Source organism: Tachyglossus aculeatus, unplaced genomic scaffold, assembly GCF_015852505.1.
Source record: "Tachyglossus aculeatus isolate mTacAcu1 unplaced genomic scaffold, mTacAcu1.pri scaffold_1_arrow_ctg1, whole genome shotgun sequence".
Taxonomy (NCBI): domain Eukaryota; kingdom Metazoa; phylum Chordata; class Mammalia; order Monotremata; family Tachyglossidae; genus Tachyglossus; species Tachyglossus aculeatus.
The window spans coordinates 5,194,188-5,207,760 of record NW_024044915.1 but is presented as its reverse complement, the minus strand read 5'-3'; positions in this window follow the sequence as shown (position 1 = coordinate 5,207,760).

Genomic DNA, 13,573 nt, shown 5'->3' with positions numbered 1-13,573 from the left:
GGAGTGTTTAAAAGCCAAAGGTGAGGAGTTTTTACTTGATGTGGAAGTAGATGGGCCACCACTGGAGTTTTCTGAGGAGCAGGATTATGTGTCCAGAATGTTTTTGTAGAAAAATGATTGGGGTAGCAGAGTGAAGTATGGATTGGAGTGGGGAGAGGCAGGAGGCTGGAGGGCAGCAAGAAGGCTGATGCAGTAATCCAGGAGGGATCGGATGAGTGATTGTATTAACATGGTAGCAGTTTGGATGGAGAGGAAAGGGCAGATTTTATCTATGTTATGAAGGTGAGACCGACAGGATTTAGTAATGGATTGAATATGTGGGTTGAATGAGAGAGGAGTCAAGGATAACACCAAGATTATGAGCTTGTGAGATAGGAAGGATGGTGGTACAGTCTATAGTGTTGGGAAAGTCAGGGGGAGGACAGAGTTTGAGTGGGAAGATAAGGTGCTCTATTTTGAAAATGTTAAACCTGAGGTGATGGGAGGACATCCAAGTAGAGATGTCTTGGAGGCAGGTGGAGATGTGAGACCGGAGAGAGGGATAAAGATCAGGTATGGAGATGTAGATTTGGGTATCGTGCATAGAGGTGGTAATACAAGCACTTACGCCTCCTTGATTACCGTATCAGCCTCCTTGTTGACCTCCCTTCCTCCTATCACTCCTCACTCCAGTCCATACTCGACTCTGCAACCCAGATCATTTTTCTACTAAAATGCTCAGGACATGTCACCCTCCTCCTCAAAAAACTCCAGTGTTTGCCCTTCTATCTCCACATCAAACAAAATCTCCTCATCATTGGCTTTAAAGCATTCAGTCACCTTGCCCCTTCTACCTCACCTCACTGCTTTCCTACTACAACCCAGTCTGTGCTCTTGGTTCTTCTAATGCTAGCCCTCTCACTCTACCATGCTCTTGTTTATCTTACTGCTGACCTCTCACCCACATCCTGCTCTGGCCTGGACCGGCCTCTCTCCTGAAATCAGATGGACAACTGTTCTTCCCCACTTCAAAATCTTATGGAAGGCACATCTCCTCCAAGAAGCCTGCCCTGACTAAGCCCTCCTCTCCCACTCCCTTCTGCATCACCATGACTTGCTCTCTTCATTCATCCTACCTCCCAGTCCCAGAGCACAGATGTATATATCTATAATTTATGAATTATTCACTTCTTTATTTATGTATATTAATGTCTGCCTCACCCTATAGACTGTGAGCTCACTGTGGTCAGGGAATATGTCTATTTGTCATTATCTTGGACTCTCCCAAAGGCTTAGTACATTGCTTTTAAATTTGATTGAATGAATGCATTGAACCAATGAATGAAAATTTGTTCCTCCAAACTCCAGACCCTGGGAGCTTAGAGATTCTCACCTGGGGAAACTGAGGCGGAGGGAAGGAAAGAGGAAGAAAGAGACATAAGCCTACTCAAATCACCACTCTACGCACCTAGGCTGTGCCAACTGCCACTTATGAGAAACAGCATTCCCTAGAGGATAGAGCATGGGCTTGGGAGTCACAAGGAGCTGGGTTCTAATCCCTATTCTGCCACTTATCTGTTGTATGATCTTGGACATGTCACCTAACTCTCTGTGCCGCAGGTACCTCATCTGTGAAATGGGGATTAAGACTGTGAGCCTCATGTGGAACAAGGACTGTGTCCAACCTGATTAGCTTGTGTCTACACCAGCGCTTAGTACAGTGCCTGGCACACAACAATTGCTTAACAAATACCATTGTTATTTTTAATCCATCCATCAATCAATCAATCAATCATATTTATTGAGCGTTTACTGTGTGCAGAGCACTGTACTAAGTGCTTGGGAAGTACATGTTGGCAACATATAGAGATGGTCCCTACCCAACAGTGGGCTCACAGTCTAGGAAGGGGAGACAGAGAATAAAACAAAACAAAACATATTAACAAAATAAAATGAATAGAATAGATATGTACAAGAAAAATAAATAGAGTAATAAATATGTACAAACATATATACATATATACAGGTGCTATAAGGAAGGGAAGGAGGAAAGGCGGGGGGATGGATGGGGGAGGGGAGGGAGAGGAAGTAGGGGGCTCAGTCTGGGAAGGCCTCCTGGAGGAGGTGAGCTCTCAGTAGGGCCTTGAAGGGAGGAAGAGAGCTAGCTTGGCCAATGTGGGGAGGGAGGGCATTCCAGGCCCAGGGGATGACGTGGGCGGGGGGTCGACAGCGGGACAGGCGAGAATGAGGCATGGTGAGGAGATTAGCGGCAGAGGAGAGGAAGGTGCGGGCTGGGCTGTAGAAGGAGAGAAGGAAGGTGAGATAGGAGGGGGCGAGGTGATGGAGAGCCTTGAAGCCGAGGGTGAAGAGTTTCTGCCTGATGCGCAGGTTGATTGGTAGCCACTGGAGATTTTTGAGGAGGGGAATAACATGCCCAGAGCGCTTCTGGACAAAGACAACCCGGGCAGTGGTGTGAAGTATGGATTGAAGTGGGGAGAGACAAGAGGATGGGAGATCGGAGAGGAGGCTGATACAGTAGTCCAGAAGGGATAGGATGAGAGCTTGAACAAGCAGGGTAGCGGTTTGGATGGAGAGGAAAGGGCGGATCTTGGCAATGTTGCAGAGCTGAGACCGGCAGGTTTTGGTGACGGCTTGGATGTGAGGGTTGAACGAGAGAGTGGAGTCGAGGATGACACCAAGGTTATGGGCCTGTGAGACGGGGCGGATGGTAGTGCCGTCAACAGTGATGGGAAAGTCAGGGAGAGGGCAGGGTTTGGGAGGGAAGACAAGGAGTTCAGTCTTGCACAAGTTGACTTTTAGGTGGCGGGCAGACATCCAGATGGAGATGTCCTGAAGGCAGAAGGAGATGCGAGCCTGGAGGGAGGGGGAGAGAGCAGGGGAAGAGATGTAAATTTGGGTGTCATCAGCCTAGAGATGATAGTTGAAGCCGTGGGAGCGAATGAGGTCACCGGGGAGTGAGTGTGGATCGATAACAGAAGGGGACCCAGAACAGAACCTTGAGGACCCCCCACAATAAGGGGATGGGAGGGGGAGGAGGAGCCTGCAAAAGAGACTGAGAACGAACGACCAGAGAGATAAGAGGAGAACCAGGAGAGGACAGAGTATGTGAAGCCAAGGTTGGATAGCGTGTTGAGGAGAAGGGGGTGGTCCACAGTGTCGAAGGCAGCTGAGAGATCGAGCAGGATTAGGATAGAGTATGTGCCGTTGGATTTGGCAAGCAGGAAGTCATTGGTGACCTTTGAGAGGGCAGTTTCCGTGGAATGTAGGGGACGGAAGCCAGACTGGAGGGGGTCGAGGGGAGAGTTGGTGTTGAGGAATTTGAGGCAGCACGTGTAGATGACTCGTTCAAGGAGTTTGGTAGGGAATAGTAGCAGGGAGATAGGGCGATAACTAGAAGGTGCGGTGGGGTCACGAGAGGGCTTTTTTAGGATGGGAGAGACATGGGCATGTTTGAAGGCAGATGGGAAGGAACCAGTGGAGAGTGAGCAGTTGAAGATGGAAGTTAAGGAGGGGAGAAGGGACAGAACGAGAGATTTCATGAGATGAGAGGGAATGGGGTCATAAGCACAGGTGGCTGGAGTAGCACTTGAGAGGAGGAAGGAGAGCTCCTCTGAGGATACTGCTGGGAAGGATGGGAGAGTAGCAGAGAGCGCTGAGATCCGGCGTGTTGGAGAAGGTGGGGGAGTGACTTTGGGGAGGTCAGACCTGATGGACTTAATTTTAGTAATGAAGTAGGAGGCCAGATCTTTGGGGGTGAGGGAAGGAGGAGGGGAAGGAACCGGGGGCCTGAGAAGGGAGTTGAATGTACGGAAGAGTTGACGGGGATGATGGGCATGGGTGTCAAAAAGGGAGGAGAAATCGTTTTGTCTGACAGAGGAGAGGGCAGAGTTAAGGCAGGAAAGGATAAATGCGAAGTGAACAAGGTTGGCATGGTTTTTTAACTGAGCTAGATGGACCAAGGCTCATCGGGTCTCTGGACTAGCCTCACCACTTCTGGCAGCCTGGATATGTTCTGCCACCCACACCTGGTGCCCAGATGTTCCTGGAATCCTGAGTGGTTTTAGGATATTTGCTTGGAGTGGGCAAGAGCCAGAGTAGCATCCCCTGCTTGGTTTGCTAAGCTCTTCACTGCAATAACCTTCCTTGATTTTCAAATTTGCTCTTACTGCTGCATCTCCTTGTTGTTCAAATTTTCTGTTACTGTCCCATGCGTTTTTGCTTCCCTACATAGTGGGTGAGTCCCGTTGGGGCAGAGGCCATGGTGAGGCAGGCCACTTGTCACTCACCACAGCACTTAGCATAATGACTGGCACCGAGTTAGAGCTCACAAATATCACTACCGACCGACTCAAGTGACCCAGTGTGAGTATGCATAGCTGCTGTTGGGTAGGGTTCATAGGGATAATGGAAAGATCCAGTCCACCCATTGTCCCCAAACCACGGTTGGATGCATGTGTGTACATGCATATACCTGTGCAAGTGTGCATGCATGTGTATGTTTTGTCTATGTGTGGGGTTTGGGGAGGGGAGATGGATGTGCCCAAGTATCTGAGTGAGTCCCTTCCATCTGCCTCCCCAACATTACTAACCTGGCTGGTCGGACCAGCAATCACCACCGCTGCCACTGCAGGCTGGAATCTACTGTCTTCCCTGAGCTTCACCTGCCTGGATGGTGAACCCTCAGAGCAGGGTTCAATCACTAGGATTGTTTACCATGGTTCAGGGCCACTGGGATATGCAGCTAGGAGTGTCCTCCACCCTCCCCGGTGTACACCCTGAGTCATGGTCCCCCAAGGCCAGGACCCCGGGGAGGAACAGAAGAAGCTAGGGATCTTCCTTCCAACTAAAATCCCTGCTGGCCTCCCTGCCTCCCCGCCTCTCCAGCTCCCTGGCCTAGGACTTGAGCTAACAAGGAGCTGTGCTCTCGAGGGGAGCGTCCACACCAATGTGTATGGTTCTGTACAAGTGCTGGCCCTAAAAGGAGGCAAGGATTCTAGTGAGGGACAGTGAGGGACAGAATTAACCGACCAAAAACCCCTGCTTTGGGTGTGTTCAGTGCTGACTGATTCAGCTGATTCACTGCTGTTCTCTTTAAGACACATGGGGAGAACGGGTCTCGGACTCCAGTTGACCCAGCCTTGGGGTCCATTGGTCTCCTTCTCTTTTTCACCTCCTCCCCCTGGCCCTGCCCTTGCCTCATCTAGGCATGGCCCAGCCCGGGGTACTTTGCCAGGGAGGGCACCCTTTCCTCCTAAAAGATGCCTGCAGGTTGGCAAAAAGTGGGGAGAGCTGACCACATCCAGATCCACTACTCAGGAGCAAAAGTGCATCAGAGCATCAGAGAAAGGCCTGAGGTATAGGGCACCTGTGCTATAATTATTAACAGTTATTATCACGATAGTTGTTAAATGTTTATTATGTACCAAGCACTGTTCTAAGCACTGGGGTACGTATGAGGTAATCAGTTTGGACACAATTTGATAGCAGGTTCCCCCTGCCCTCCGACAGCAACCAGCTACAGACCCAGGAATAGCACATAAAGGAGCCACTGCTGCCCTTTGCCTGAGTGAGCTGGATTTGAGAGAAGGAAAATCAGGAAATCTGATGCTGGACTGATTAGGCTGTAGACATTACAGGCGATTGAACTCTGTAATGAGGCTCTATATCTACGTTGCTTGGACCTGGGGGATTTGGGAGACAACCTCAAATCCCTAGTTATATGAAACACATGAAAGCATAAACTATTTCTCAGTGATTGCCACTTCTCAGCGTTCGACCAGTAGGTCCAGAGGCACATAGCATTGTCTGGACAAGGGCTGGGGTGGAAGGCCAAGGTCTGTTCACCATATCCATGATTCTCCATCACTCTTTCGCCCAAACCGACCCATCTCCCTCGACTTTGCCTCTGACCGAGGGACCTTCTTCTGGAGGCTAAATCTCAGCTGTGCTGTGCTGCGCTGCTGGGGTTTCAGCTGTTCAAAATTGTCAAGAGGCTCAGATAGTTCTCACTGTCTCCCTTCCTGGCCTAGTCCCCATTAGGCTGGAAGCTCACAAGGCTAGGGATCTTGTCTTTCTCTAAATTTCACAGAGCAGGTACCTGACGCCCACCATCCTTCCTGTAGCTGGGCCTGGCCCTGGGCAGTCCTGTCCAAGAACCCAAGACCTGTTCATCCCTTCTCCCTTGGAGGAAACAGCAGGGGTGGGTCTGCATTGGGGAGGGACCCCATGCTAAACAGGACCCCTAGAGACTGTGCTGGTTTGGCAAATCTGGAATCCCTGGATTCTGCCCCTCTGGTCTCTGAGACTGTCACTGGGTCCTTGTCACTTCCAGAAGGGTTTGGGGCAAGTCTCTTGGGAGATGCTGTCCAAATGGCCCTGGGGCTGATCTGGGAGACTGTGGGAGTTTGCATGTGTACATGTGTGTGTACATGTCCCTAGGTGTGTGTCTGTATATGTGTTTGTGCATTGTGTGAGCAAGACTTACCCATCTGCCTCTCCAGTATTACTGATCTAGTCCATTGGTACAGTGATCTCTGACACAGTCACCACATCCAATGGCTCTTCTATCTCCATTCTCTGCCCATTTGAGTGGACTCACAACACAGAGATGGCTGGACCTCCAGGGTTCGGCCTCCCAGATGTGGAGCACAGCCAGAGCCAGGGGCCAGGATGCTCCAAATCTGTTCGTGTACCTGAGACCAGGTTCTAAATTCTGGGACCAGGCCAATCTGAAGAGAATCTGAGCCCTCACAATGGAGATTTCAGCTTCCCATAGGTCGACTCCACCAAGCCCCCTCTTCTTTCCTTTCTGTATGGCTTCCACTAGGTGTACCCACATTGACTTTGTATCACCCCCTGTGTGCCTTTGCCTCACCACGTGCTCCTGTGTCTCTGGCCATGGACCATTGTCTGAGGGTGGCTTAGCAGTAGCTGCCCTTGGGGCCATTGGTCCTGCTTGGGGGAAGGGTCAGGGTCATTCTGGGGGGAACAAGTCCTATGTGTTGGTGTGGTCCAGGGTGGAGAGCGGTGCGATGGTGGCTGTCCACAGTCTCTAATCTCTCAATCTCTGGCTCGAGGTTGTGGGTGGGGTGAGAAGAGGAATAAAGTCCGGAGAGGATGATTAAGAGGGTAGGTGAAATCCTGGAGGACGTTTGAGGGGTGCTGGGCTGGAGACAGGGAGGTGGGGGTGAGGCAGGGCCTGGGGCCTGGGGGCAGGGGCACTGGAGGATTTGGAGTTGGTATGGCTCAGGTAAGATGCACTCTCATTCCATCCTGATTGGCTCTTTCTCCATCCACCCTGGAAACTGAGGGAACAAAATAAAATCTACTGCTCAGAGTGCTGCACTTGGTGCCTGCTGTGTGTAGAGCACTGTACAAAGCACCTCCTGTGAGCACAGTGCTGTATTGGTGTCTCCTGAATGCAGACCCTTGTACTGGAAGCCTATTGGTGCAGGGTCCTCACCAGATGCAGTGCACTGTCCTGGTGCTTATTGTGTGCAGAGCGCTGTCCTGGATGTTTGCTGTGAGGAGCTTTTCATAAAAGTAATTTTATCACCATCAATGGTATTTATTGAGCTTTTGCTATGTGCAGAGCACTTTACTAAATGCTTGGGAGAGTACAATACAAGAAAGTTCCTAGACAAGTTCCCTGCCCACAAAGAGCTTACAGTCTGCACTTAACTAGGTCCTGCCTGCTCCATTCAGGCCCTCTCAGATGCTGGAGAGCCGAGAGGATCGTGGGAGACTGACAGTTTGGCTTCTGCCTGGTCCTCTCAGGCTACCTGTCCTTTCAGGCAGGATCTGTGTGCTTCCTGGTAGTTGGGCAGCCACAGGGTTCTAGGATGGCAGCGATGCCATCCAAAGGCAAGAGGAAATGATACTGCAGGGGCTCCGGGAGATGGCACCATGAGGTCCCAGGAAGATGGCATGCCAGAGGTTGGGGAGATGGCATCCTGGAGGGCTCAGGAAGATGGAATGCGAGAGGCTCAAAGAGATAGCACCCTGGGGGCCCAGAAGGATAGTATTCCAGGGGCTCGGGAAACCTGGGGGCTTGGGGAGATGGCATGACTGGGGCACTGGGAGATGGCACTCATGTCATTGTTCATTCATCACTCCTGCTGTACTTATCCTACTGTTTCTTTTCCAGGAGGATTGCCGCGACTTAGATCGGGAACCCCTACAGGCCAAGAGCTAGGCCTCAATGATCATGTTGGAGCCTTTTCCCAGTGCGCAGGGCTTGGCCCACAGAAAGGCTCAGTAAATGAAATAAGTAATAACAACACTTACTTCACTTCCAACTTGAACTTCCCAAGCGCTTAGTACAGTGCTCTGCACACAGGAAGTGCTCAATAAATACGGTTGAATGAGTGAATGAATGAATGAACAATAGTCAATGTCTGACTAATCAGAGACAGTCCAAGGCTGAATATTAATAATAATAATAATAATTGACATTTGTTAAGCGCTTACCGTGTGCAAAGCACTGTTCTAACCGCTGGGGAGGATACGGGGTGATCAGGTTGTCCCACGTGGGGCTCACAGTCTTAATCCCCATTTTACAGATGAGGTAACTGAGGCCCAGAGAAGTTAAGTGACTTGCCCAAGATCACACAGCAGACATGTGGCGGAGTCGGGTTTCGAACCCATGACCTCTGACTCCAAAGCCCATGTTCTTTCCACTGAGCCACGCTACTTCTCATACTAGGAGAAGAAGCATGAATACTAGGAGGAGGGGCAAGGAGGAGAGGGAGCAAAATGGAATTAGGTCAAACGCTTGCACTGCTTACTTGGTCCACAGCCAAGAGTCACACAGTTTACCAATTCATGTCGTGATGGCAGCAGCGGTGGTGGTGGTAATAGTGATGTTTCTTGAGCCGACATTAGGCGTCATGCCATTCCCTTCATATCTATTCCAACCTCCTGTCCATTCGCCCTTGACAATTTCCAGGGAATGTTCATTGCTCGCTGTTGTTTGGGGTGGGTTCTTGGGGATTCACCTTCTTTCACAGGGAAATGACTTCCTGCAGGAGCAAAAAGGACCTGAAATCCTTGCAATTTTCCTCCCTGCCCTGGTGGGTGACAGATGGACATGGTCAGCTCAATTGAAGGCCATAGACCATGAATTGCTCATCTTTACATTAGTCTGAAATAATGTATTTCTGAAACTGGAGTGTACACACGTACCAACGCACATGCACACCCTGGTGATTGTGCAGTATTTCCCAGTCAGCAATGGATGTAGCAGTTTTCAGTGGGTACTGAGACAGGGTGGGTCTCCTTGTGGGTTCTTGCAATATCCCCTCTAATTTGGGGAGCACATCTGCTCCCATGGCTTCCACTACCACCTCCACCCGAATGACTCCCAAATCTACCTGTCTAATAATAATAATAATAATAATAATAATAATAATAATAATAATAATAATAATGGTACTTGTTAAAGACCTACTATGTGCCAAGCACTGTTCTAAGCACTGGAGTAGATTCAGGTTGATCAAGTAGGATGCAGCCCCTTTCCCACAAGGGGCTCACACTCTTAATCCCCATTTTACAGGTGAGGTAACTGAGGCACGGAGAAGAGAAGTGACTTGCCCGAGGTCACACAACAGAAAAGTGGTGAAGCAGGTATTAGAACCCAGGTCCTTCTGACCCCCCAGGCCCAAGGTCTATCCACTAAGCCATGCTGCTTGTAAAGCAGCTTGGCTTCTCTAGCTCTAACGTCTCACCTAACCTACAATCCCACATCTCTGGCCTCCAGATCATCTCCCCATGGGTGTCTGGCTGGTACCGCCACCTTAATATGCTGAAAACAGAATGACTCATTTTATCTCCTAAATCTCCTAATCTGTCCTAACAATTTATCTTCCTTACTTTCCAATCTCAGAAATTAAAACCCACGATGCTCTCCATCCCAGAAGTCCATAACCTTGGAACTCTCCCGGATTCCTTGTGTCTTCCAACTCCCACATTCAATCTACAGCCCAAACCTGCCAGTCTTCCTCTCAGATTTGTTTGTTCCTCTCCACCCAAACGGTTGCGCTCCTGGTGGAAGCTCTGGTTATATCACCCCTAGACTATTGCAGCAACTGCCTTGTGGATTACTCAGCCTCCAGCCTCTTCCCTCTCCAAATTATAGCTCAAGCTGCTGCAAAGATCTTCTTCCTAAGAGTCCCTTGGCACATCCCCCCTCTCCTCAAACCACCCACTGGCTCCTTGAGCCCTTCTGTATCAAACAATTCAGTTTCAAAGTTCCCCACCAATCCACCCCATTTTACATAACTTCCCTCATCAAACCTCTACTCCTCTACACACTCTTCATTTTCCTAAGATAACCTTATAATTGTTCTTCACACTAGATTCCCCTGCCCCCATCCTCGTGTTTATGCGTGGTTTCTCTATCCAACCCCAAAGCCAACAGACCACAAGCTTCCCCATATTCAAAGTCCTCCTCTTCCGACAAGGCTTCCCCAATTAATTCCCGGCATCCCAAGTCAAATAAATTCATCAGGCATCTCTAACACCTATATATTTACTTATGTCCTACCTCAGGCATTCAATCATTTATTTTGATTACTCCATAAATGCTTATTTGTCTGCTTACCCAAAGAGAACATAAGCTCCATGTGGGCAAGGAGCATGTCACTCTGTTTTGAACTCCCCAAGCTTTTAATAAGATATATTGCGCACAGTGGCACTTACTAATCACTATTACTGCTATTATCTCTCCATCAGTTGATGTTTGACACATTTCGCTGAGCCCCTCCACATGGCTTAGTGCCACCTATGTCTGTCTGATATCACCAAGAGACTGCTTGGGCCTGGCTGAGGGGTGATTTTGGTATTTGTGGATTTGATGCCGGTAGGGGTGAAGGAGACTCTAGAAGCTGAGGGGAGGCTACCGGCAATAGTGGGGGAGACTTCCCTTTGGGGAATGGGGCGGGCCCAACAACAATAGCTGAACTACTAGGGCCACAGAAAACTTGTTGAGGGAAGGGCCGGTTTAGGGGAAGGCTCTGTCGGTTCAGAAGTGGTTTCCTGGGCAGAGAGTCTTTTGCGTTTGTCTTTTCCACCAGGGTTGATCTCCTCCTCTGGGCTGGGGTCTGCAGCCACGTTGCCTCTGAATAGAATTCCTGGGGCTGCCATGAGGTCAGCATTTGGATGGTGGGAAAGGAGTGTCAACAATTAAACTTTTAACAGTATCAGGTGGAGGAAGCTGAATGTGTGGAATGAGAAAGTCCATTTGGCCTTCTCTTGCCCAGAGACAGGGAGGGAACAAGGCGAGGGTGGGAGACAGACCAGAGAAGGAGCATGGGCAGGGGAATGGGGGCTGGGAGGGACCGTGGGCAGGGAAAAAGCATGGCCAAAGACAGAGAATGACCAGGGAAGGAGCAAAGATAGGGAGGGAGCATGTGCAGGGAGGGAGCATGGGCAAGGAATAAGTGTAGGCAGGAGACAGAATAAGCAGTTTGAGAGCATGGGCAGGAATATGGGGAATAGCAATGGGGAACATGGCCAGAGTGTAAGCATGGCCACTAGCAGGCCTTGGCCTCTGACATTTCCCGATTGTGGTCTTGGAAAGTCCACCTCTTCCATCTTCCTGACCAGAATAATGGGGGCTTTTTATGAGGTGGGTGGGTGGTCAATCGGACAGTACAAATCAGACCCCAGCCCTGTGGCAATCCAGCATGATGAGGAAACCTCTTATCTCTCTGGCTGTTCATTTTCAGTCTCCTTTGTGGGCTCCTCCTCCCCCTTCCATCCCCGTACTGTAGGGGATCCTCAAGGGGGAGTTCTTGGTCCCCTTCTGTTCTCTATCTACACTCCCTTGGTGAACTCATTCGCTCCCAAGGCTTCAACTATCATCTCAACGCTGATGACACCCAAATGTACATCTCTGCCCCTGCTCTCTCTCCCTCCCTTCAGGCTCGTGTCTCCTCCTGCCTTCAGGACATCTCCATCTGGATGTCTGCCCGCCATCTAAAACTCAATACGTCCAAGACTGAACTCCTTATCTTCCCTCCCAAACCCTGCCCTCTCCCTGACTTTCCCATCACTGTAGGTGGAACTACCATCCTTCCCATCTCACAAGCCCACAACCTTGGTGTCATCCTCGACTCTGCTCTCTCGTTCACCCCTCACATCCAATCCATCACCAAAACCTGTCGGTCTCACCTCTGCAACATCGCCAAGATCCTCCCTCTCCTCTCCATCCAAACTGATACCCTGCTGGTTCAATCTCTCATCCTATCCCGACTGGACTACTGCATCAGCCTCCTCTCCGATCTCCCATCCTCCTGTCTCTCCCCACTTCAATCCATACTTCACGCCGCTGCCCGGATTGTCTTTGTGCAGAAATGCTCTGGGCATGTTACTCCCCTCCTCAAAAATCTCCAGTGGCTACCAGTCAACCTACGCATCAGGCAAAAACTCCTCATTCTCGACGTCAAGGCTCTCCATCACCTCCTACCTCACCTCACTTTTTTCCTTCTACAGACCAGCCCACACCCTCCGCTCCTCTACCGCTAACCTCCTTACTGTGCCTCGTTCTCTCCTGTCCCGCCGTCGACCCCCGGCCCACGTCCTCCCCCTGGCCTGGAATGTCCTCCCTCCTCACAGCCACCAAACTAGCTCTCTTCCTCCCGTCAAAGCTCTACTGAGAGCTCACCTCCTCCAGGAGGCCTTCCCCTCCCTACCTCCTTCCCTTCCCCACAGCACCTGTATATATGTTTGTACAGATTTATTACTCTATTTTTACTAGTACATATTTACTATTCTATTTATTTTATTTTGTTAATGATGTGCTTCTAGCTTTACTTCTATTCATTCTGATGACTTGGCACCTGTTTACATCTTTTGTTTTGTTGTCTGTCTCCCCCTTATAGACTGTGAGCCCGTTGTTGGGTAAGGACCGTCTCTATATGTTGCCGACTTGTACTTCCCAAGCCCTTACTACAGTGCTCTGCACACAGTAAGTGCTCAATAACTACGATTGAATGAACGAATGAATGAGTGAATGAATGAATGAATGAATGAATGAATGAATGAATGAATGAACCATATTCTCACTGCAACGTGGCCTCCTGGAAAGAGCACAAGCCTGGGTGTCAGAAAACCTGAGTTCTAACCCTGGCTCTGCCACTTCTCTGCTGCGTGATCTTGTGGAAATCACTCAACCTATCTGTGCCTCAGTTTCTTCAACTGTAAAATGTGGTTTAAATCTTACTCTTTCCTACGTAGATTCCCTCCTACCTAGTCCAATCAGGTTATATTGTATCTGCCCCAGTGCTTAATTCAGAGCTTGGCACGTAGTAAGTGCTTACCAAATTCCATAATTATTATAAATTATTAGCGGGAACAACCTGATGAAAGCAGAATCCCTACTGTCCTTGAAATAAATGTTTGCTGGTCCCTGCTGCTGGGTTGATTGGTTAGTTGAACTAACTAACATTGATTAGTTAGTTCGGTATTGGATGCTTATTGATGTGCCTACGGTGCCTGAACCAGTAACCAAAGATGTTACAATGTGTGAATGACTAACCAAGGTGGTTATGGCATCTGGACCACTAACCACAGT